General features: G+C 40.9%; 1 long non-coding RNA gene across 1 annotated transcript; it reads left to right on the top strand.

The window, feature by feature from the left end:
- Positions 1 to 1283: 1283 nt before the first annotated feature.
- On the top strand, positions 1284 to 22215 carry LOC145430351 (uncharacterized). Its single transcript, XR_013910878.1, has 2 exons — positions 1284 to 1533; positions 21733 to 22215. It is a non-coding gene; the product is annotated as an uncharacterized LOC145430351 (long non-coding RNA).
- Positions 22216 to 25431: the final 3216 nt, after the last annotated feature.

The following is a 25431-nucleotide window of genomic DNA, read 5'->3' as shown; positions in this document are numbered from 1 at the left end:
AAAGTCATTTGATCAGCTAACTCGCAATTTTTTAAGTTATGGGTGGCTAATATTTGCAGATTACAGACTCTCAAAGAAGATTTGATGCATTGATTCTTCATCTATCGTTGCTGACTGAATATATGGGTGTTTGGACATTTTGTCAAACAAACTAGAGATGGTTTTATTTTCACTTCTGAAGCCTATCCTAACTGAAACAGCATGAGAGGAGGTTTACTCTAATTTAGATGAATTGATATCCAGTTCTAAATTAATTATGTTAAGACACATTTAAGACTAGAATGTGGGTCAGCAGGCGGAGGTTCGGGTCAATAGTGGGTATACAAAGCAAGCACACAAGGCTCATGCCAGAGATCAGGTATGACATCCCAAATCCGGTCTGCAACAAAAGCATTCCGACTCGTAATCCTTACAACCCTGAGGCCAAAATAAACCCTGCAGACAGTGGACTTCACAGCGTTTACGTCTAACAAATCAAAACTGCAAATCTTATGACAACGAGGGTACTGAAGCTGTACTAAAGCCTTTTAACTGCAACTCTACTAAATTTAAAGCAGCAAAACAATGTTGCACAAAGTGAATGTCTGTTTTTGTAAAGTCATCTTTTGTGCCACAGCATCGGGAATAAGAAATAGCATCAGGTTACAGGTTGATTCTGGTAAATCCACGCATCCATTCTCTTCTGCAAACCCAACAGGCTGCCAGTCTATTGCAGGGCCAACAGAAGAGATGTGTCACCAACCATTCATCCTTACACTCACATCTACATCCAATGTAAACTCATAACCTAACCCCATGCATGTCTGTGGGGTATGGGAGGAAGCTGGAGTATCCAGGGGAAACCCATGCAGACATGGGGAACTCCACACAGAAAAGCTCCAGCCTGGAGTCTAACTGAGGACCTTCTTGCTATGAGGTGACACTGCCAACCGACCCATCCTCATGGGTTATGTGTCAAAATCAAGCTGTTACATAGAGTGCAAATGAGTGCAAATGATAGCAGAGATGTATATCACATTTATATGTATGGTATATCCAACCATTAGTATTTCTAATGGAAAATTTAATACAGAAGCATTAAATGCAACATCCTTGAAGTTAAAGGGATAAACAGCTTTAAAAACGCTTCAATGATTTAAACTATTTATCACATAACATTTACATGATTTATCAATGGCACTTTATCTAGGATAATCTAGTAGGACGGCATGTGTGCAAAATAGCATTCATTGTCTCTGCTCTGTGCTCCTCCTAAATTTGGGCTCGGTCTGTATTCTGGGCAACAGCTGCTGAGCAGCCAAATCATGTTGTGTAATGTTGGATAGCTGTAGATCTACTGAATGCAGGAGACGCAGCTTTTCATAACTGCACTGCCTGTGGCATCCGCTACCATCATAGTTTAGTGACATTAGTTCAGTGACACAATACACAGGAGCTCATAACCCTGCTGGGTCATCTGAGGGGGCTGGTTTTTGATTTGTTGCTGTCGGTGGAGACCATAGTGCTGGTTCAACATTGGATAAGTTGAATAAGGTAGGTTTTGTTTTTGTACCTCTGGCCTGGATTGTTCTCAACTAACTGATGCCATTTCTCAATCCAGTTACTTTGGTCTCACTGCTGGTCAAAGCTAGGGAGGTATTAGCAAAAATACAGAGGGTAAAGTTTGTTTCTTTTCTGTTTTTAGCTTTGAAATCACATCACAAATAGAATATAGATGATTGTGGGTATTAAAGACAAGGCCAGAGGAGCAATAAATACACCTTAGCTGTTACAAATTACAAAATAGACCTGGTAGGTAGTCTGGTTTGGTGCTAAATATTAAAAAGGAAAGGAAAAAGAAACTCTGCAGGGCTGCTGGGAAACAGATTTAATAAATTCCTCACCTTATTTTTTGTTTTCTAAAGGATTTTTTAAATAGTAAAAGTTTGCCTTTATTAGATAACTGCAGCAGATATGGGTAACAACGTGTAAAGAAAAAGAGCATTAAATACCTATCAGCAAAGGTCAAGGTGAGAACCTGATCTATGAAATATCCCCCTAACCACTCAAGCAGTCACGATAAAGTGATGCTGTCATACTCTGCTTCCTCATACAGTCTGCTGGTGAGGCCAATTAAGCCATCCCTCAGCTTTAGCACATATTAGCATGCTACTATTAGCATTTAGCTTACAGAGTTGCTAGCTTCTGGCAAAAATCTAAGAACTGCTAAGAATTCTTTTTTCTTTCCTTTTTCAAGACCTTTCATGCTTTGTTTTTGCAACATTATGAACCTATTTTTATTTTAAGAAAACCACATAAGGACAGAACGGTGAAAGATGGCTGCCTCTTTCATTCCTACTGTGTGACCAAGATGCCTGTTCTTGCATTTTGTAACAGGGGTTGAACGAGTGTGATATTAAACTTTAGTGCTGCAAAAATCTATAAGAAGAAGCCAGATTGCCTGGTCTCAGTCTGGCATTGTGGCTAAAGTGAACAGACGATGTGAGGCAGGAAGCTAAACACAGAACTGGAGAATGACTAAGCAAGAGGCCAATGGGACTGAAGTTAAATTCCCTGATAGATTTTTAAGCACTTTTTATTTTCTTAAGAGGAGGATATTTAAAAGTATAAGTCTTGCAAATGTACTCTATTAGTGTCTAAGAGTAAACAACGAGCATAGCAGATGTTACTGCAGCTCACTGTCAGAAGTTACTTTAAGTTACTTTCATAAGCAATATCTTGGCAAAGCAGTATTTCAGTAAGCCGTGACTGAGATGTTGTCAAACATATCTGACCATGAGGAAGAAACTTTAACCTGTCAGAATCTGGACGAGTCTCACAGTGATTTCACACCATTATGTGCCAACCTGCTGTCCCATATCTGTATTTTTAACACTTTTACACCAGCTCCTTCTTCACTCTGAGGTGTTAGTGATTCCGGTTGCAGTAATGAGTGGCATCACTGCAGGGGACTGTTAATCTGCTGACTGTTTGCTCAAGCTTTAGTAGCTTTAAATGTCACCCTGGCTCTTTAGGATGATCAAACGCAGGACGACTGCTTTAACTACGACCAGGAGAGTCTGAAGAACGGAGTGAAAACGTAAGAGCGATAATCGTCTCTTACCTAAGAATATATTTTAATTCACAGATCTGGGCTATTTTGACTTTTCACAGGCTGGTGTTATTCAGTTCTTATGGGTTTACCCCTGAAGACCAGGGTAAACCCATAGGTTTTGTTTGTGACAGCTTAACTGCAGAGAGCCATCCCGCAGTTTTAAGGCAAAATATGTTTTTATTCCTGATGGGCTCGTTCTGATATTTTTATTTTTATTTGGAGAACAAACCATAACACTGTAAATGACTTCAGGACGTATATCACTGTCAGAAATAGAAACAGTAGCTGAGTGGACAGATCCGTTTGATGATTTAAATGGTAAATGGCCTGTATTTGTATAGCGCTTTACTAAATACCTTGTGCAATACTTTTTGTAAATAGTCAACAGTGCAATAGACTCAATGCTTGAAATGTGCAATTCACTTGTATTTTTATTTTTTATTCCTATTTATCCCCTTTGTATATTTTATTTATATTTGTCTCTGTATTTATGTGTGTGTGTGTGTGTGTGTGTGTGTGTGTGTGTGTGTGTGTGTGTGTGTGTGTGTGTGTGTGTGTGTGTGTGTGTGTGTGTATATATATATATATATATATATATATATATATATATATATATATATATATATATATATATATATATATATATATATATATATAACAATTCTGTAACTGTAACTTCGGTCGTTGCTGTGCTTTTTTTTTTTTTTGGAAGTCGAATTTCCCAGAGGAACCCACCCGAGGGATTAATAAAGTTCTATCTTATCTTATCTCTTATCTTATTCCCTAAGGACCCCAAAGCGCTTTACATATCCAGTCATCCACCCATTCACACACACATTCACACACTGGTGATGGCAGCTACATTGTAGCCACAGCCACCCTGGGGCGCACTGACAGAGGCGAGGCTGCCGGACACTGGCGCCACCGGGCCCTCTGACCACCACCAGTAGGCAACGGGTGAAGTGTCTTGCCCAAGGACACAACGACCGAGGCTGTCCAAGCCGGGGCTCAAACCGGCAACCTTCCGATTACAAGCCGAACTTCCAAGTCTTGAGCCACGATCGCCCTTTAAGGAGTATAAATCTAGAAATCGAGTTGTTTTGATCTTTTTAAACATGGAGACTACCTGAGTTTGTGTGATATTATTTGAATCTCGCTCTCATGTTCACCCCTCAGCCATAAAAGTCAGACGGGGCGTTTTCAGCGCCCTGCCGGGCAGGTGGCATGGACACCCAATTGTGTGAATGAGGCGATGTAGAAAATTCATATTATAGGTGCATCTAAAAAAATCTACTTAAACGAGCCTAAATTTCAGTGACCTCAACATCATGCTCAAGGTCAGAGGTCAAGTTTTCTGAAAACTTAGGATTTTCAAATTAAAACCACAAGTGCAACTTCTAAGAGGCTGAGAGGAGGTACTGGCAGCCGGCAGTAATTTTAGATTTTACTGTCATGGTTGGCAGCACTAACAGGGGCACTGTTACGGCACAGTCGTTGTTGGAAACAGCAACATGACCACGATTATTGCCATCTTGTTACCTTTGAAATGACTGACTCAAAGACCACTCACAGTCTCTCACTGCCCTTTAAGTCAGCGGTCCCCAGCCCCCAGGCTGGTCCGTGAGTCGTTTGGTACCGGGCCGCGGGAGTTGAGGCTCGGGTGTGAAATGTATGGTTTTCGAGGTTTTTATTGGTTTTTATCGTTATTTTGTATCGCGTTTTATCGTTAACTTGGCGGATAAATACAATAACTTATTTTGTTGTATTTATCCGCAACACCTTAAAGGCCGGTCCGTGAAAATATTGTCGGATATAAACCGGTTCGCGGCACAAAAATGTTGGGGACCACTGCTTTAAGTGACTTTGGTGCTTCAAGACACCAATAAAACAGCAATAAGACAGTGACAGCTGACATTGACTGAATGGGGTAAAGTAGGCAATTAACATGTAAACTGATTGTGATAATACAGGGATTAGCTGTGACAGATTTTACTAAAATGCAACTCTATTGATGTCCACATACACAGAAACGGACTAATTTACATTAACTGCTTACATTCAGAGTCAAGTAAGAAAATACTTTATAAATAGTGACATAGTTTAGAGTTTAGCTGCAATATTACGAGGTGCTTGGCAGCCATGTTTTTATATAGAAATATGATCAGAATACAAGCAATAGGTAATCAGGTGAACTGAATCACCTGCTAAAAAGACGATTAGCTCTCATTGGGACGTGTCTGTATTCATACATCAACTCAAACTTATTTTCAAACCCTCGCTGAGCTGTCCTAGATTGATTCCAGTTATTCTCAGAATTATTCCCACCAAAAGGACAGCCACCAAGTGTTCTCTTAGTCGCACGGAGGTAGATGTCCTTTTTCTTGTTTTACTCTGGTGTGACTGAGCCATTAATGAAGCGAGAGGTTGATACTAAGCTGGAAAGAGTCAAGTGTCAGGTCAATTTAATTAGCTTCACAGCAGCAGCAGCTTGATCTCTTTTTGTGGAAGTCTGGTGGGACACCATTAATCAGAACAAAGCAGGGTCTTACAGAGAGCGCCCTTATGTCTTATTTGAGATATTGGATGACCTGAAGCCCATTATAAGAAAAATAAGAGTTTTAATTACGAGTAATGAAAAGCTCCTTTGGATGAACCCAAGAATAAAACTGTGGAGGATAAAATGAGCAAGTTTTCCTAAGAGTAGCTGGGATTTCCAGCAAAACAATTTTGATTAATAACAAACTGCTAAGATGATTTATGATGTAGAAATGCAGAAAATATTTTCATATTTTTAAATTTGACAATTTGCTGAACTTATATCACAAAAATAAATTTTCTGTGCTTTTATTATGTCATTTAAACTATAAACTATCATTTTTTGGACCAATCAGCAATAGAAATATGATCTCTAGCTGGAGCCCGAGTGTGGAATCAGCCTTGATGTTGAAAAGATTAATTAAAACTGAGCTTTACTGTGCCAACACATTGTGCATGACGCATTTAGAGTGCATTCACCTCTGCAGCGGGCACGCAAAGTCAACAATTAGCATTGAAATTGGTAACTCCAGAGCTACATATACAGTGCCATTCATTTTCATTTTGCCAGGAGGGGTGATGGCTTTGTTAACATGGTGATTTTATCGCACAGGATGCAAGATACACAAAGACATTGTCAATGATTAAATGGACACCACAGAAGCTCGGGATAAGGCCGCATTGCTGCGTGCGCCAGATATCTACAGACAAACAGAGAGAGGGATTAACTATTCAGAGAGAGAGAGGAGGGGAGGGGGGTATATTCACTGGTCGGGGGGGGGGGGGTCAGAGAGGGGAGAAAACAACAGCTGTGGAACGGACAGGACTGTTTTAGAGAGCGAGCCTTGCACTGGCAGAAGTCTGGCAAGCACTTTGCTTCTCTCGCCCTTTTCTGAGAGCAGCCACATCCTGGATACATCCTTGCAACTTGTGCCTGACCTCCAAACATAACAGTCAGGACATGATATCCAATCAAAGAGGTAAAAAGTTGCACTCAAGAGTCGGTTCACCCAAATTACAAAACATCCACTCAGGCTGTGACTTATGTAATGAGGTTACTGATGCTTTTGATTTTATGTGTTTTGGCTTTGAGACATTTGCCACAGCGTGTGCAGTTTTATTGCTGGTACTAAAAACTGGATTGGAAAATGAAATTTACAAAATTCAGAAATTAATTTTTTTTTTTTATTTGACACTGTTCCAGCTGCCTGCACAACATACCGGCCTTGTTTGGAGTTTTTATTAGGACATCAAAGAGCTGCAGCTTTTAAAAAATGCTCACTGTAGTAAAATAGACTCTTATAAGCGACTTTTATTCGTTCCCTACTCTGATCAAAGTTGACTAAAGTAACATGGTTTACAGTCAAGTGTTGTGTCGTTCAGACAGCGGATGAACTGAGGGAATGCAATAAGGCCCAGCATTAGATAAATAAGGATTTTTGAAAAAAAGTTCATGAGTCAAAAAATGAAAATATAGAGCTGAAAATGAGCAGAATACTTCCACGTGAAGTTTTCCTAAAAGCGTCTTGGAGTCCCAGCCGCACACCTTACACCGTGTCTGCACAGGAGTACATCATGCACTTTTTTCTTGTATGCACTAGAGATATAACACCCTCCCTGCTGTGCCCAGTGGTTGCTATGGACACACACAGCCTGGAGTGGGATAACGCTGAGAGCCAACCACGTCAGCTCTGTGTTGACTCTCCTGAGGGAAAGCCAGGTGAAGACAGAGCAGGTACCATACAAGGACATCAGCTAAAAAAGAACAAAGTCAAAGAGTTGCATACAACTTTTTGGCTGATTCTTGTAACTGACTGACAGAAAGGCTCATCGGCGTCCGGAGGCTGTAGTTTGACAACACCAGGTGGAAACTCTGCACCTTCCCCGAGATTTAGCTCCCACAGGGGTGCAAACAGAGCTCGTCTTATATTAACAATGTGGAAAAAGAATGTGGTTCAAATTAAAATAAAGTACAGGAGACAAATGTTTTACGCAATCGTTGATTCCTGCATGACTTGGTAAAGTTGGCTTCGCTGCCATGCCAGGACTGGCCCTGTGCCCAACAAGATTATGTCATCGCAATTATGCCTGAAAACCTACTTACTTCCAGTGATAAACACTGAAGATCAAAAGATCTTTCAAGCGTTTTGCCACAAGGCTTAATTTTATGACTTTCTGGGATTTATTTGATTTCACTTTATCCAGAAACATGAAATACTGGTGTCTAGTCTCCTTACTTTCCCAGCTGTTGAGTTTAAAGGAGAGTTCCAGTGTTACTTTTGGATTAGTTATAAAGCTGAACTGATCTGACGTTCAGTCATTCTATAAGCAAAAATAAATATTCACCACCTGCAGCTTCTCAGATGTAGTTTTTAGTCGCTTTTGTGCTTTTTTACAGTTAGAAATCAAACATCTTTGAGTTTCAGACTTTGGATAAGTTGAATAAGACATTTAAAAAGATCTATCTTTGGCTCTTCAAACTCTGTGTGAGCACTTTTTTAATTGTTTGCAATATAATAGCAAAAACTGTGATTTACTTTAAGAATTGCTCTTTGCCCAGAACAGATATTCTTAAAGTAAATGAAGTCTCGAATTTTACTTTAAAACGAGGTGGAAAGCACTTGTAGCTGAAGATGATTTCCACTGCTCACATATGGCAAATCTTTTCAAGACACAAAATTGTTCACTTATACTACAGAGTGGCAGCTTTGTGCAGCTGGGGTACACTCCATCTTCAATAGTCTTATTAATAGCCTAAGTAGTGTGCTGTTCTTGCGCTGAAGCATCAGAGGCTCAATTCAGTCCCGACAGCACCAAGGCAACCAACAAAGAGCCTTCATTTAAACAGTCACGATCAAAGGGGCATTTCTCTAAAAGCCGTATTAGCTAATAATCAGGTAGGATCCTTTTCGAAGGCGGACAGTAGTTTAATGGAAAAAGGGTCATGCCAACGTCGCACAACATGTTATATAGAGCTCGTGGCATTACACATAGCAAATAAAGTCCTGCAGTTTGCGATTCCAGTTAAAATGAACATTTTGTAAATTCAAAAAATTAAAATTGACCCCAATCTACTTAAAATAAAAGGCTGTTGTGCAGACTAATCACTTTAGAAACACTCCCAGTGTAATTTAAAACCATGTAAAGGACAGAAAATCCTCATCATCTGCCACATTTATATGCAAAAGTCACACAAAAAAATGTGCCAAGGAGAGGAGCTTATTAAAATAGCCCCATCCATCTTTTTTTAATTAAACAGTCACTGCGTTGTTTGTTGTTCCATTCACTGTAAAAGTTGTTTTGTGACTGAGAAATCACGTGGCACATCCGTCTTTAAAAACTGGATTTAAATTCCTCGTTCGTGTGCACAAATAATGACGATTCTGATTCTGAAAAAAAACTGGAAAATGAGACTTAAATAAAAAGACCTGCACAGGTTTGGGGCGGTTAAAACCAGAACGTTGTCATGCTCACACAGTTTCTTGCAAGAGATCACAACAGATTTCAGGAACGCTGCTGTTCTTTGGGTAACATGAGCTGTGCACACATGATGCTGGGGAAAAACCTGCTCAGAAGTCCATGTACACCTCTGCTAAAGAGTTCGCAAAAACACAGCAGGGGTGATTAATGCTGACAAGACCTGGCTTTTTATGGATGCTAATGGTGCTGTGTGTTTAGGTTGGCGTGCATACGTGTGCGTTTGCCACAGTCACCTGGTCTGATGCCCCAGCTGTTCCCGCTGCCTGACTCCTTAGTTAGAGACTCGCCGTTTTGCAGCTCTCACCTCTCCATAGAAACCAGGTAAACAGAGCTTTGATATTCGTGTTAGATTTTAGAACCACATTATATCTGCTTTGCTCTTCTTTTACACAATGACTGATGCCCTGTTATATATATATATATATATATATATATATATATATATATATATATATATATATATATATATATATATATATATATATATATATATATATATATATATATATGGCTTAATTTGGGGGGTAAAAAAAGATTTGAAAGCACATACAATCAACAGTTGTGCTTAAGACCACAGTGTTTACTGTGGCTCGTCCCTCTGGAACATGGACCTTAAGTACAGGTAAGTGGTCGTTCATCAGACTGCAGAGTATTCCATGTATTTACAGATGATATGACTTTATGACACCCATATTCCTCCCGTCTCCACAAGGTTACAAAGGGTTTGATGCGTATTGTAAAACAAGAATGCCATAAAAAGATGATGACACTGGAATACCTCAGCCTCAAAATGAACTGTTGAACTTAATGTTCACAGATTTCTAGCCGGGATATTTAGAATATAATTTCTCACTGAGCTTCATTGCAGGTGTCAGTTTGGCTGTGAAGAGAGAGCATTACTGTAGAACTGTGCAAACAGCCCGACTGTGATGATGCTATATGTAGGTTAAATGTCAACTGGTTGAAAAGTCTGCATGAACAGCATCACTTAACCGTGAAGCTATCATTGCATGGCAAGTAGACAACTAAACTAGTTAGTAAGCAACCATCATCATGGCAAATCCTGATCTGTCTCAAAAGATTTATACCTGTTAAATCTGAGTAAGCGTGTGTCCTTGAAAGCGTAGGTGAGATAAGTTGATGCATTTACAGCACAGTGCTGTATCATCTTTACCCTCTTTCATTCTCAATGCAAGTCAGCCTAGCTCACCCAGCCGTGTCTGTCTCTCTCTCTTACCTATATGATGCAATCATTCCACTAAGATGTTATTTCTTTAATGACACCTTGGACCTCAGTGTTTAAATGAATGAATCTTAGACTAGACTTTATAATCCACAGCAAAAGTAGTCAGGTCGCTCCTCCAGTGTTAGTTTCATTAACACCAAAGCAGCTGAGACTGATTAACAACCCTCTCTCCTACTTAACTGACCAGATCAATAACTCAGATGTTTAATAGACTTGATTCTTTACTCTGATTAAAAAGAAGTTTGATTAAATCTATTGAGCACTGTATAATGCACAAAGTCTCTGTGTGTTTGTCCTCCACCATCAGGAGCTGAGCAACTAAACCTGGCACTCAGGTACAGCTTACTCCCCTGAAGGTTGTCGTCTATATTAGCTGATGTCTTGTTTGTAGTATTTATGCACCAGCAACATCCCATGAAAGCATCCTACTGTTTTAATTTCACAACAATAAGATGTCAGATTAATGAGAGACCCAAAGCAGACAGCTGTGAGTGTTCCAGTGAAGCACTGATGATGGAACAAACCAGCTCAATGGAGCCAAGTGGAATTGAGAAGTGAACCGCACGGGAAAGCCAGAATATGAGACTACAGTAATGCAGGCGCTCCACAAAGGATCCTGATCACATCCCTCGTGACTGGGTGTCAGAGCTAGTCCTTAAGTACTGATTGTTGATGACACTGATGAGCAACAGGTGAACTGGCTGAAAAGTGGGAAACCAAAACTCCACTCAGAGGTGGGCCCTCACTTGCCCAACCCGCCCTAGACTCAGGGACAGTTAGGAGACCACAACAGAAGCAAACCCATGTAGGACTATGACATAAGATCAAAAGTTGAATTATGAATGACATACTATTATATTGCCTAGCAACCGTCTAGCGTCAGGGTAAAATGCCCCATTTTTATCACATAAATAGCATCTACACCCGCTTTTTTTTTTTTTTAACTCTCATTGTGATTAAATCCCAATGAGCACAACAGCACAAACAGGCCAAAGAGTGCTGTGGACGTATTTATGCAGCATCCCATTCAAAACCACTTTTATCTGTTCCTAAGCACAGGCATACAAACACACACACTGAGTAAAAAACTGAACTGACATAATATTGAGTCTCCTGGGTCAAAGTACTGTGACCAGATGATGTACACATACGATTAGCAGTTATTGATCCTAATAAAATATTATATACACATTAGCTGATGTCACATGGAAATGAAGCTAGGATGCTATCCATCGACTCAAGGGCAGTTTAAAATCACCAGTTAACAAAACTGCATATCTTTGGACTGTACGAGGAAGCCGAAGTACCGGAGAGAGCCTGGACATGACGGGGGGCGACATCCAAACTCCACAGAGAAATGGCCCTGCCATATGTTGGATGGTGTTAAGAAGACATTCAGTTTGTCCCTGTTGACTAGTGATGGCGATCTGATTATCTGTGAGTCTGAAGGTTGTGAAATGTCTCGTCACTGCACATGCACATATTGACGGTGATCTTCAGTTCAGCACGGAGGACCACTTTCTCAGCACATTCCTTTTTTTGTTTTTAGAAATGTGCTACATAGTTTCTATACTTTCCACATTTTTAGCGATTATTTTCCAGTGTTTGGAGTCAAATCTATGAATTTGCTATACACAAACTTTCCTGAACTAATTACATCCTCTTCGTTTACTTAGTTCTCCAAACCAGTAAAACCTCAAGCACAGAAGTGTTGCCAAAAGCCCTTTTTCTGTTTGTTTTAACACTGTGGTCCATGTGCAGAGAAACTGCGAAAAAAGGTCAAAAAGTAAGAAGTCGATGTTTAACTTGCCAACAAAGCATTACATGAGGAAAACCTGTTGCAGATGCACAAAGAACCACAGGCTTGTGCCTCGGCTTCCTTAAAATTTCAATTTCTTACCGCTGATCTATTTAAAAGTATCTAATTTAATCTCAAGACGATCCGTCTTAATGATGCAATTAAGGAGGAGGAAGGATGGCACAGAGCTTTGTTTCCACATCTAATCAGGATGGCAGGTATTAGGGGAGGCATGAGATGCATCCTGAGATAAAGAGGGGAGGAAAGAGAAGCTCCTTTTATTTGATCATCAATAGGCTGTTTGTTTCATCAGCTCAGAGTCCCCTTCAAGGTGCTTTTGACACACTGGGACCACAGCGCCTGGAGAGTCCACTCTTTGTAAAACTGAGATTATATCATTTTTAAAATGCTCCACAATGACCAGCTTGATGTGAATGCTTAGAATTGGTCATAAGGTTATTCAGTACAAATCTCTTCCCATTAAGAAAGAATGCTGCTAAGGAAACACAAGACAGCAAAGCGAAAAGCTGTTCAGTTTGTGTTTACGAGCCTCGTTCAATACTCAGCTTGGAAGCATCAGACCGCGATAGCTGAAGGCTGAAACTAAAAAGGGCACCTGTCCCAGCAGATTTACTGGGAAAATCACTTGTTTAGTGAATTATTTAAAAATATAGGACACTAAGGACACATAGAGATTTACCCAAAACTACACCTGCAAAAAAACAAAAGCCAGCAACTCCTTGAAGTCATGAGTCGGCACCATAAACTGGATAAAAAAGATGAACACTGTCACCGATTGGTTAAAGAGAAAGCTCAAATAAGACTGAAAGCACACCTGATTAATAAAGTGAGGACATCGCACGCCCACTGACAAGACTCACCACTTACCTAATAGCCCCCAAAGGAACCCCCTTATCTTTATCAGTGATATTAATGAAGAACATCATGTGTTCATTAAGACATTAAAATTCAACGAATGCATTTAGATTCAGTTTATTTATATAGGCCCACATCAAAAACAGCAGTTGTTTCAAGGCGCTTGTAGAGTTATATATTCACGACTACGTCATTTTTAATGAACTGTCACGGTCCTGGGTCATTTTGACCCAGTCTTCTCAGTTTTTCTGTGGTTTTGTATTTTGTTCCTTATGTCCATTGGACTGTTTGGTTTGGTATTTGGATTCCCCTGTGTCCATGCTTTTATTGTGGTGTTTGTTCTGGTACCGTGTTCCCGTCCTTTGTGTTCTGTGTTCTCCTCATCCCCTCGTATTCATCCTTCTTCTCTGCCTCTCTCTCTCTGTGCTCATCTCTGTGTAATGTGTTGTGTTTAAGGTCCACATCTTGGTGTCAGTATTTTCAGTTTCGTGTCCTCCCTGCTCGGTCATGGGTAATTGTCTTCAGCTGTGTTCCCCGTGTGTTCCCACTTCCCTCATTACCTTCTGTGTATTTATGTCAGTGTCCCTTTGTTCTGTGTTGCGTTGTCCCTCTAGGTTGTGTGCATTTTCCATGTCAGCACAGCTCATTTCAAATTTTACTTTTACAGGAAAAATCACAGCAGTCAGCTCAAGGTCCTTTATACTCTAAGGCAACAGTCCTCAACCCTGGGCCACAGAACGGTCGTTTGGTACCGGGCCATGTTTTCATCGGTTTTAATCATTTTTTGGATGTTTTTTTTTTTTTTTTTTACATTTGGTTTCCCTGCGTCTTTTCCCGTGTATTATGAATAAATCTTCCTTTTTTAGTACCAGTACTGGTTTTATTTTGTTGTATTTATCCGCAACACCTTAAAGGCCAGTCCGTGAAAATAAACCAGTCTGTAGGGCAACAAAGGTTGGGGATCGCTGCTTTAAGGTAAAGACCCTACAATAATACAGAGAATCAGATGACCCCTATGAACAAGCACTTTGGCCAGTGGGAAGGAAAAACTCCCTTTTAACAGAAAGAAACTTCCAGCAGAAGCAGCTGAGGATGGTTGTACAGAAGGAGTCTTTTAATTGTTGGGCTTTCACTCTATATAAGTGTACATATCATAGATGCCTGGGCCTTGATATGATTTTTATATCCGCTCATTACACAGAGTGTAGGATTCCTCAGTCTGCCACATTAAAACTACTTTTGGTTTCATTTTTGTTAAAGTTAAATACACATTCAGTTTCTTTGATTTATTCATTTCATGACAGTTCAGTGTTTTTTACATGATGACACGCACAGCAGCTCTGCTCCTTCCTGGTTTAACAAAAGAGGAGGATGAGGGTGGAGCTGGGTGAAATCCAGAGGCCTGACAAAAAACAACCATCTGCTGTCAAACCAACTATCAGCTTCTCTCATTTATTTCCACCAATCATTATGACCTCAGTCTGCTTTTACCTGGGCTGGATATAATTATCGGTAACGACGATGATGTCCACAGAGACATGTAGCTGCCTGCACTCTCAGCAGTTTGGCTCATAGTTCACATTGTGTACACACTTTGTTTAGTGCTGACAACAGAGGCAAGGCCAGGCTTTCAGCACGAAAGGTCCTTGTATTTGGAAAATCCAGTCTATGGAAGGGAGATTTTGTTGTCTGAGCCTGTGGGTAGGAGTTGGTTAATGTCCACCCATTTAAAGATTTTCCACTGTTTTTAAGCAGCCAAAGAGGTCAAGGCCAACTTGTGATTTTACGGCCCAAGAATTAACTTAAAAGGTATTATTTTAGTATCTCCATATACATGCATTTATTTCTAAAGCTTGGTTTCACTTACAGTCAGTTAATTCATTAAATATTTGAATTTTGGAAAGATCACAATCTAAAGTGAGAATATATGAGAATCAGGTGAAAGACAAACAAGAGTAAATGGCTGGCCGAGACGATATAATGATTCTCATGTGGAAATGTGAGCAGACTGCGGCGTCAAACGAGTCGTTTTGAACTTGCCCAGGACAGCTGACCTTTGACCTGGAGTCGCTTCACCTGTTTCAGCCCCCCTGACCTCTTTTTGTGTTGTGTTTTTTTGTGATCGTGAGAGTCCAAAGAGAATCAAAGCAAAGCTTTGTCTGCATTTCCCAGGAAGTTTCTCAATTTGCTGCTTTAGATCTTTATGAAAAATATAAACCTGCTATTTCCTCACAAAGCTGCCGATCAGAAAACCTTTGCCGATAAATGCAAGTGATTGACAGAAACTAAAGTGCGGAGCTGTTTCATGCACATGATGCACATGCTTATCACAGAATTCAGCAACAGTGTGGTTTCTTAAATGAAAAGGAAAACTAGTCGGTGCTCTAAAATTAGTAATTGTGCTTATTTAAGAGTTTTTATATGATCAGACCTGTTTTCACATCTTTAAGGTGGTAAAGGAAGTAATCTTTTACTCGCATCAAACATTTGGTTTGCAGCTAATGAGCTGTGCATGCTTGCGGGTGGTACAAGTTTATTTAACATCATGACAATGTAATTAAAAGAAAGGGATTTTTGGGGAGAACACACTGTTATCAATCCTGCTGTGTCAGAGCTGTTAAAAGGCAAACGAGGCATTTGTGAATTCCACTGATAAATGTACAAGTTAATGTGAAGAAATCATTAGTTAAAAGAACGAGAACACAGCTTTTATTTAATTATGTAAACGCATGCCCTGGGAACATTTTGAAAATTACTCCCAGATTGAATCTTTTTATTTCTCCTAAGGATTAGTGGCTGTCCACCTGAACTGGAAAGTGTTATTAATTTGCATTTTATTTGCCAATTTTCTCCAAATTGAGTATGTTTGGATTAGACGCCTAGTTTCTGTCATAATTGTAAGAACAAGTGGCCTCAAGAGCAAGAACCAAGCAGAGCGATGCAAGTTTAACTCTTTACATTAACAGAATCTACATGAAAGCAGGGGTTTGTGCAACATGGAGAAAAGATGGTCCTGGCTTCAACAGACATAATGATTTGTTTTGCGAGGCTATAATCTGCTAACCTGTGCTGCTGCTCCAATAACCACTCTTGTTCACTCTTTGTTGGTTTTGCTAACGAAGTTCAGCAGAGAGGGAATCCTATCTCCCTCTATCCACCCCCACTCCCCACCCCACCCCCGGGAAATATGGCGAGTCTACACTCAACTAGAAGACTTATTTTGTGACAGTTTATGTGTAGGGTGATGTTAGTTATAGTGCTTAATTTGTGACATGCATTAGCCTGCCTATCAGATTTAATACCTTGTTAACTGATGGAAAATGCCATTCCAGCCCACTTTAACCCATGCAGGTAAATAAAGTCACCATTAACCTATCAGAGACTAGGTTAATGGTGTTTCAGTTATGGTATTATAGTAATGTTGATTGTATATTCTGGATGCTTTATATTGTAGCTTTATTAGAATTCTTTTTTAATATTTAATGTATTTGCATGCTTTTATTTTGAAAGTATAGTTACTTCCTACCCACAACTTCAGCTCATTTACAGCTCAAGCAAACACGGGCAGCAACAAGTTTGAATTTATCTGTCTGGACTATCGTACGGAGGATGTGGAGACGCTGCAGGTGGAGCAGAACGGCAAGAATAGCGTCCTGGTTTTTGTGCTGTGACACAGAAGGAGAAGATACCAGTGGCAGACAGAGCTCAGACCTCTGTCCAAGCCTCCTTCATTAGTTACACCAGACTGGTGTTGGCTTGGCCAAGTGACTGTTGCTGTTTCTCTCGGCACAGGAGGTCTGGGATGGAAGACGTGTTGCTCCATGAGGGTGAACGCTCCACTGCCCTGCAAACCTTTACTGGACTTTTAGGGCTGTTTCAGGAGGCTCTGGGGACTCTTGGCGGTGAAGATTTTATCGTTCTGGTTAGCTCCACTGTTGTAAATTTTGAAAATATATTTTTAGCATTTCATTTTATTCTTTTATTTGTCCCTGGCCAGGGCTGGGTTATAGCTTTATGGTTTTATTGCTGTTACTAGCATCACTGAATCCTTCTTTCCTCGCCACAGTCTTTGTTGCTCTTCGTTTAATTGGAAAGTTCTTCTCTTGTCCTTTTTCAGGAGGTCTGAGGAATGAATTGAGATTAGAAAAATCTGTGGTTTAAGTTCTTGCTTTTTCTGAGTGCAGGTGAGGGAGGCAGTTGCAGAGGACTGTGCAAGTGAATAGACGAAGAATTGCCAGCTCTTTGTTTGCAGGTAAGTTAGGAAGAAGATCCAGCCAAGGTAAAGAGCACAAAAAAGGAGGAGCAGAGAACAAGGTCAGAAAACTAGGAAGCACTCAGTAAAGAGAGCCACAGGTTTGCAAGCCTGATACCACCACAACGGTGACAACGGTCTGGCAAAGAGCAGAGGTTTTAGCTGGCCTTTTAACCTGAGAACTGGTGAGTAAATGAGAAAAGGGTGTGCAGGGTGGCTCAGAAAGTAGGGCAGCACTTCTTCTTTGACCAATCATAATCACAATCACAAAATTGCAGCTGCATCCAGTGTAAAGTTCACTGAGAGACAATGGAGGAAGCATCAAGGTGAAAACTTTGAGTAAGGCAGTTGGAGGTTAGTGTGAGCTACAAACCTGACCATCTGTTTTAGCTGCCTAACCCTAACTTGGCCAGGGCTGACCCATCAGAGCCAACTTTAGACTCACCATCTCCGACAAACTCCCAGTGTGACAAAACTCAATGAAGTATAGAACTGTGCAAAACTCTTAAGCCCTCATTTGTTTTTGCTTCCAGGGAGCCAAAATGTAATTTTGAAGTGGGCTTGAGCAATAGTTCTTCAGCCTTGCAAAGTTTTTCTTTGGGTTTTTTTATTCATAGCAGTAACCTGAAGGCTGTTCCCAATAATTAGTTAATATTTTTACTTCTTCACCGCGTGCGACTCCAGATACTGTAGCTCCTTCATTGTCAAACACTCACCTTAAAGGAGACAACTCGTGAGCTGGAGAGGAAATGGTGTCTCATTAATTTAGAAGATCATCTTCTAGCCTGGAAAAACAGTTTGCCGCTTTGTAAATTTTTACTTATCATTTTTAGAGCTGAAGAAAGCAGAGCTTCCACACTAGCCTGAACAAGCATGATGAGCATGTTGTGAGGGAACCACTTAACCCCTGCTATAATATGTATTTACCATCCTGACATATGACAGGGAGCCTGGAATACCCCCCTAGTGACCCACCGCCGGCTACAAAGCGATGTGTGATGACCAAATCGCTTTATTTGAGAAATTCATCAGCAAAACGATTTTAGTTTTCAGTTTCCACATGTGGGTCAGGGAGCTTTATAAGCTCCGGTTCACATGTGGCTGCTGTAAATCAGATCGCACTCACGCTCAGTTTCTGCTCAGTCATGGAAACGGGAGCATGACTGGGACAATTACAGGAAGGCGAGGGCACAGCCTCACTAACCTCCACATAAAACCCCCTCTATTACAAGAGGATGAAATCCTTATTTTCAGAGGCTCTTTGATGGAGTGTCAAGTTGCAGAGCAGTTGCACTGCCCTTCCTGCAGCAGGGGCTGAAACACTCCCAGATCCTCTGGAATCTTTGGATGACACTGGAAACGGGTCAGCGGAGTCTAAAAATGGACGTAAACCCTCCGACAGTTATTGTCTCCTGTCCATCACACCCTTTTTCCCTTCTCACACGCTGCTCTCTCACAGAAGCAACATGACAGCTGGTTGCAGGGAATGCGCACATTACAGAGGTCAGCATGGTTAGGAACCACACCGAACTGTGGGAAATCCTTGGGCGGGAGGTTCTGAGAGCAGCTAATGGTCAAAAGCATCTGCCAGCTGTAAAACCAATAAAGATGAACGACGATTCACTTTTTATTTCACTTTCTTTTTCAGGCTATTCGGCACAATCAGTTTTTATTTCTCGGTCTTCCCATCATCGAGGGAATGATTTCTCAGTCTGTCCACTTTCTCAGCTGCTCATCAAGTCAGCCACAGTCTAGTTTTGGGTGCACCTAGTGACAAGAGTGTATCCCTGTGTGAGTTTTTACGACCATTTTAATGATGTTAGCACAGAAGCACAGGGGATCCCAGATTATGCAAAAGGAAACTTCTTCTATTGCTACACCAGCACTACGGTGGAAGTTTTGTCTGAGTGGCGACACCTATCGTTAAAGACAACATCGTCAGTGATGGAATAAATGGTGACAGCGCTGTACGGGCACTACAGTTGGCTCCTGACTCAATCCATGCAGTGACCCGTCCCAGGGTATTCCTACTTAAAATCACAGACCAACAACCACACACTCACGTGCACATCTCCCACCACTTTAGAGCTTGTAGATAACCACGGGAATAGAGGACATTTACATGGCGCTTTTCTTGTCGTATTGACTGGAACTTCCTGTTGACGATACTTTATCTGCCTCTGTGGCTCAGGAAGTCACAGCAGGTCATCTACAAACTGGAAGGTTGGTGGTTTGATCCCTGGCTGCCCTGCCTGGCAAAGTGTGCAAGAACCCTGCATGTGTTTAGCGATAGAAATAAGTGCTTGCATGTGTGTGATTGGTGAATGATGCATGTTGTCAAAAGTGCTTGGAGTCCACATGTAGAGAAGAAAAATGCTGTATAAGAGGCGGACATTTAAACACGTGGCTCCATAACCAGCTTTGGTGTATTGTTTATTAGCATTATGGTGAAACTGTAACCTCCCCTCACTCAGATGCTTTTGTGTCACAAACTTCAAACTACTTCAAACCAACAAACAAAAGACAAGAACAAACACGAGTTTGATTTGTGTCCTCAGTGTTTCTGAATTAATGCCGCCTCTTCGACCTTGTTTGGCTCTGGCGTGAGTTTACCTTTTAATTTATTTGCTCTCACCCTCCATTAGTCATTTGGGAGCCTTGGATATTTCCATGGTGGACAGCTGTGATCTAAATATACCGAGGGACTTCCTAACTTCAGGAAAAAGATAGAAGGAAGGGCCGGATTCAGGTCCTCCGGCAAATTTCCTGTAATCTTGTCCCTCGGTGACCAAAGAAAAACACGCGGTAAACACACTGGCAACATGCAGACGTCAGGGTCAAAGAGGTCACAGCCTGGTAGCTTTGGCGGTGTTTTTACCCACCAGTTTGCTCACAGCTTTCAACCCCAGAGTGATAGTCTGTGTTTGCCCTGCAGCAGCCCACAGGCGTGTTCGACACGCAGTGCTGTTGTGGCGGCGTGGTGCACCTGTCTGACTGACATTTCTGCACGAACAACTGACAGCCCGTCCGAGCTGCTGCAGGCTCACAGACACACCCACAAATGTGGGCTGTGGCTCAACATTTCACCATTGCCGCTGCTAATCCGATGCAGGACTGAGCCGAGGCTTTAGCACAAGTATGCAATGCGGACGCGTCCTTCAGCAGCAGAAGGCTATATCTGAATGCTTCACTCCGTGGGCAGCTATTTTAATACTCTGGCCAGAAACACGAATAAAAGTCCAACATAAAAGTCATAAATGACGTTTGTCAGTAGGTTTGCAATCTTTTCACTTTGAGGAAAAGAGGACACAGAGGTGTTTTGTGATTTACTTTAAAATCGTACTGTTCATTTTTCCATTTGTGGAAGATAAAATTATTGCATTTTGCAATGTAACTTTTTTATATATTTATATATTTCTCTGAGTTGTTGTGACAAGTAAGAAAAACAGATGAGCAGCAGGAATGTAACTTCATACAGTTATACAGTTTATACTTCTATTACTGTAGTTTATATAAGTATTTGTGCATTATATGACCTGTTTGTACGGCACATACAGTGAAATACTTTGCTACTTTGTGATCGTGGCTCAAGAGTTGGGAGTTCGCCTTGTAATCGGAAGGTTGCCGGTTTGAGCCCCGGCTTGGACAGTCTCGGTCGTTGTGTCCTTGGGGAAGACACTTCACCTACCGCCTACTGGTGTTGGCCAGAAGGGCCGATGGCGCGATGTGGCAGCCTCGCTTCTGTCAGTCTGCCCCAGGACAGCTGACTGTAGCTTGCCTCCACCAGTGTGTGGATGACTGGGTGTGTAAAGCGCTTTGGGGTCCCTAGGGGGAACTAGTAAAAGCGCTATACAAATACAGGTCATTTATCATTTACCATTTAGATTTGCTAGTACTGAAATGTCATTTTAGAGTATACTATACAGTAACAGTTTCTTAGTGTAAAATATGTTATCATACTTATATTGACTTATATTCAGTCATTTCATAAGTTTAACAGGGTAACATTTTCTGATGTTTGCAGCACTGTAATGTCCATAAACTGTTATTACTGTTGTATAATATAAGTACATGCTCTCATGTTGAATTCTGAATTCAGTTCATTATTTCTCTTGGAATTTAATAACAATTTTAATGCACAAAAATGTATCATATACAATTACAGTTTAGTGTAACTGTGTTGTTCGCAGCATGTGTGCGTTTAGGGGAATGGCTGCAGGTAAGGGAAAGCAGCCAAGACAAAACAATGGAGTAGTGGTATAAAAACAATGATAATTTATTAATAGATTTCACAGAAAAGTCAAGTCTTTACAAAAAAGTATTGCCTTGAATTGTTGAGGCGATGCCATTTCATGCTTTTGCCATTATTTACGTTCTCATTCGTTCTCTGAGTTTCAGTCTCTCCGCTTGTTTTGGAGCTCTCCGTTACAGGCCTCTGTTTTTTCTGACAGATTGAGATGAATTGTGTGAACGAGGAGCCTTGGGTCGCTCTGGGGACACCCTTGAGAGGTGTCAGTGTGACGCTTTCACCGGGAGCCGGGAACAATAGGCGGAACCAGCTGCTGCGGGAGTCGGTGTGACACAGTGGGGGAGCTGTTTACAAGCAAGCCGGCCGCTCGGCTCAGGCCGGACGTTGGCCAACGTCACCTCTACTAAAAGTTTATCGCAGCTCGGCCCTGCAGCGCTGCACTGACACATTTCAGCCTCCTCAGTCATTAAGACTTTATTCACTAAACCAGGTTTTTTCAGCACACCTGCTTTTCCACCGTGACTTTTTGTGCACTAAAACTCAAATAAACTGTCATGAAAACAAATGAATAAGTGTTTTCTAAACTTGAAAAGTCCAAAATGATGGAATTTATAACTTTCATCCATTGCACTTCTCCCTTTTTGTTAGTTTTAGTTTAGTTTTGATTAAATTTGGCAACAGTAAAGTTCCACTTTAGGCTTCATGTGATCTTTTGAAGCATTATGGCGTAAAGTGAAAGAACCATGTTCTAAAAACAGCTGGGCTGACCTGCTGGATGTTAACCTCATCATCTTGAAAGCTAATCAGTCTGAGTGACAGAATATTTGTGCTTCATGTTAAGCGCTGTTTTCTGATTGGCTGTATTGGAAAAGTGAAAGCTAATAGAGTTTGAATTGAAGGGCAGCACTGCTGGGCTGCACATCAGTGCTCTGCCTCTGTGGTAATTTCCCCAAAGAGAAGTTTTAGTAAAATCTTACTCAATCTTGGTAAATCAACTCTGATTGCAACAAAGTAAGAGCTGACGCAGCTTCCTAGAAATGCATCTCTTTAAGGAAGTACTAACAGCCACTGTTGTCTCCTCTGACCTCTGCTTGCATGTGTCTGTACGAGTATTTCGTGGACTGGCAGCTGTGCCCCTTTACTGACAGGTAAATTATGAGTGCTGCCTTTCTCCTTAAGGCTTCATTCAAAAATAGTTCCTTATGAGCACGTGTCAGAGATACCCAGGCTTGAGTTACTCTGTTGGTGTTTCCCACCTTTCCTATTAACAGAATGATTCCCATTAAGGATCTCAAGTGGGAATAACAGAGTATTTGCACCTCCTGTTGCCCAGTTTTCCACAGCTACAAAAAGAAACACCTGCATGGTATCATATTGTTTTTTCCGAATCTCGCTGTGTAAATATTAGGGGAGGGTTGGGTTTAAATGTGCCACGTCAGTCACAGTGGAGTGATTATGACTGTGTGCAGCCTCCAAACAAAGCCTGCTGAGTCATTACTGTGCCAATAGAGCGAGGTGGATTGAAGGAGGGTAAGGAAAGAGAGAGGGCAGCAAATTAGGCTTATTTTTAGCATTAATTAGCCATCTGCGCATCTGTCCTACTCACAGAGTTTGATGCGTATCTTGATGTATAGTCAATAAGACAACGCAACAAACAAAGATGATAAATTCACAGCGTGACTCAGAGCGGCCACAATCAGCTGCTATTGTTGTCCATTTGACAACAAACATTACAAAGCAGTTAAGTTATTCCTGATTAATTAAAGCGATGAAGTCGCTGAAAAGAAGCACAAACTGTCCCCACCCTGTAGAGATGTTTAACCCTCCTGCCATCCTTTAAAAAACTCACACCCATCACCCTAGGGACCATTCTCAGCCACGCCATAAAAAGACCATATATCCATATTTTATTCCACTTTAAATTAGCCAACCTTGTAAAACTACTTCTCCCTGAAATATTCATGTAAAGTTTTAATTATATTTTCGTTGTTTTAACCCTTCAAATCCCAGTGTTATTACATGAGCGCCCTGTGTTATAAGCCCCAAAAACCAAAAAACGAAACTAAATATTTCCACAAAAAACCAGTTGAAGTAATATGTGATTGTCATTATAAGTAGGCCTTTAGATGGACCAAAGATTGGCACCAACATACATTTTGACCTGCCATTATTTTTTTTGCATTTTTTTTGCAATTTAAAAATTAAAACTTCAAGGCCCTGAGTCTTCATTGACATCCAAGAAAAGAAGAAAAAATAAAATCATATGATGATAATTTGGGGTTGAAAAATAGCGTTTATAATGGAAGTCAATGGGCAGAAAATGGTCCCCAGGGTGATGGGTGTGGGGATTTCTGCTGCTCAGCCATTTTAGGCTGATTTAAGGAATTCACACTGGAATATTAACATTGACAGGTAAAAACTATCCTGTGGCAAGTTTGGTTATATTCCACTGAACACAGTGGAAATGGCAGCCATTTAACACATAGCAGTGGCACAAAAAGGTCCCAAGAAGGCAGGAGGGTTAAACATTCGCCTTTCATGCAAAGTCCTCAACAAAAGATGTGGACATGAAATAATAGTTTCAGAAAAAAATTCATATGAGCACAATTTTCAGTTTCCTGTGCAGACCTGTGTCCTCATACACTGCAAAGCAAATAAGGAAAAATTCAATTTATTTTATTTTCATTTACTTTTTCTTCATCTTTAATGGACCTAAAGTGCTGTCGTATTAACATGAACCAATAAAAGTGTAAAGGAAAAATCACGCACCCATAAATGCCACATTTTTTTGTGATGAAAATTTCTGATTAAAGGTGAAAAGTTCTGAGACATTAATATATGTACTGGTTCAGTAAACGGGCCATTAGGACATTTCCCCGTGTGCTGATGGTTGTTTTGGCTTGCTGTGAACTTCTTGCCTACTGATGTTACAGACTCTTCTGAGTCCATGTACAAGGCCTGACTCTCGTCTGCTGTGCACACCGGCTATAATGTGCAGCAGAGGCTCATAAAAACACACAAATCCATCTGCATCCATCTGATTAATAAAAAAAAAAAACTTTGATTGTGCAGCCACAGGCTTGGCACACCTGGAAAACTCAGCATCCAGACAGACTTGATGTATATTTTTGCATTAGTAACCCATTCCTTTATGAGACAGCTTAAAAACCTTTTTATTATAACCCTCTAATATCTCCAGTTGTTTTGGAGCTTTCAGTTAAACGCTGTGCAGCAGTACTGTTGCTTCATGGTTGCTCAGACCCATCAATCAAGATCAACCCAGCTTTTCACACTTGCTATTTGAAGGGATGCATATAAAGATAGGCAGACAGATGTAGTGAGCCATTACAGCAGATGCAGAAGTTTCCGGGTAGATGTTCAGCAAATCTAAATTTAACTCTTTCTATTTTCTTTTTAACAAGGGAAAGAAGCCGCAATCAGGGAACCTGATCAGGCTTTTCAAATGGAAAAAATGTAACGAGTCAAAGCAGCAGCAGAAGAAAGAATACACCATCTCTGGGCTTTTTTTATCCATTCAGCAACTCCTTTGATGTTCTGGTTTTACCCCGAGACAGTGTTGGGGGTCTTGAATTACACAGAGGAAGAGTGAGTGGAAATAGAGAGGAGCATACAATGGATGCAAAAGGGGAGAAGTTGTGTGCGGCTGCCAAACATCTCTGCAGCTCTGCTTTCTCCTAACCTTTGCGTGGATTTGTCTGGGAAGTTTACACTTTGGGAATCAAATCCTCCCTGCGGTCTACCACGTGAAACAATTCCATGACTTGTGCACAGTGTGGGGCTCTTATTTTAGATTTTGCTGACATGATGTTTTCGGTTGATGGAAAATGCTATTGTTCAGAGTTATTGCCCTTTCTGTAGTCTTCATATTTAATCACAAGAG

Source organism: Astatotilapia calliptera, chromosome 8, assembly GCF_964374335.1.
Source record: "Astatotilapia calliptera chromosome 8, fAstCal68.1, whole genome shotgun sequence".
In the NCBI taxonomy this organism is placed as follows: domain Eukaryota; kingdom Metazoa; phylum Chordata; class Actinopteri; order Cichliformes; family Cichlidae; genus Astatotilapia; species Astatotilapia calliptera.
This window is presented reverse-complemented; position numbering and strand designations above follow the sequence as displayed.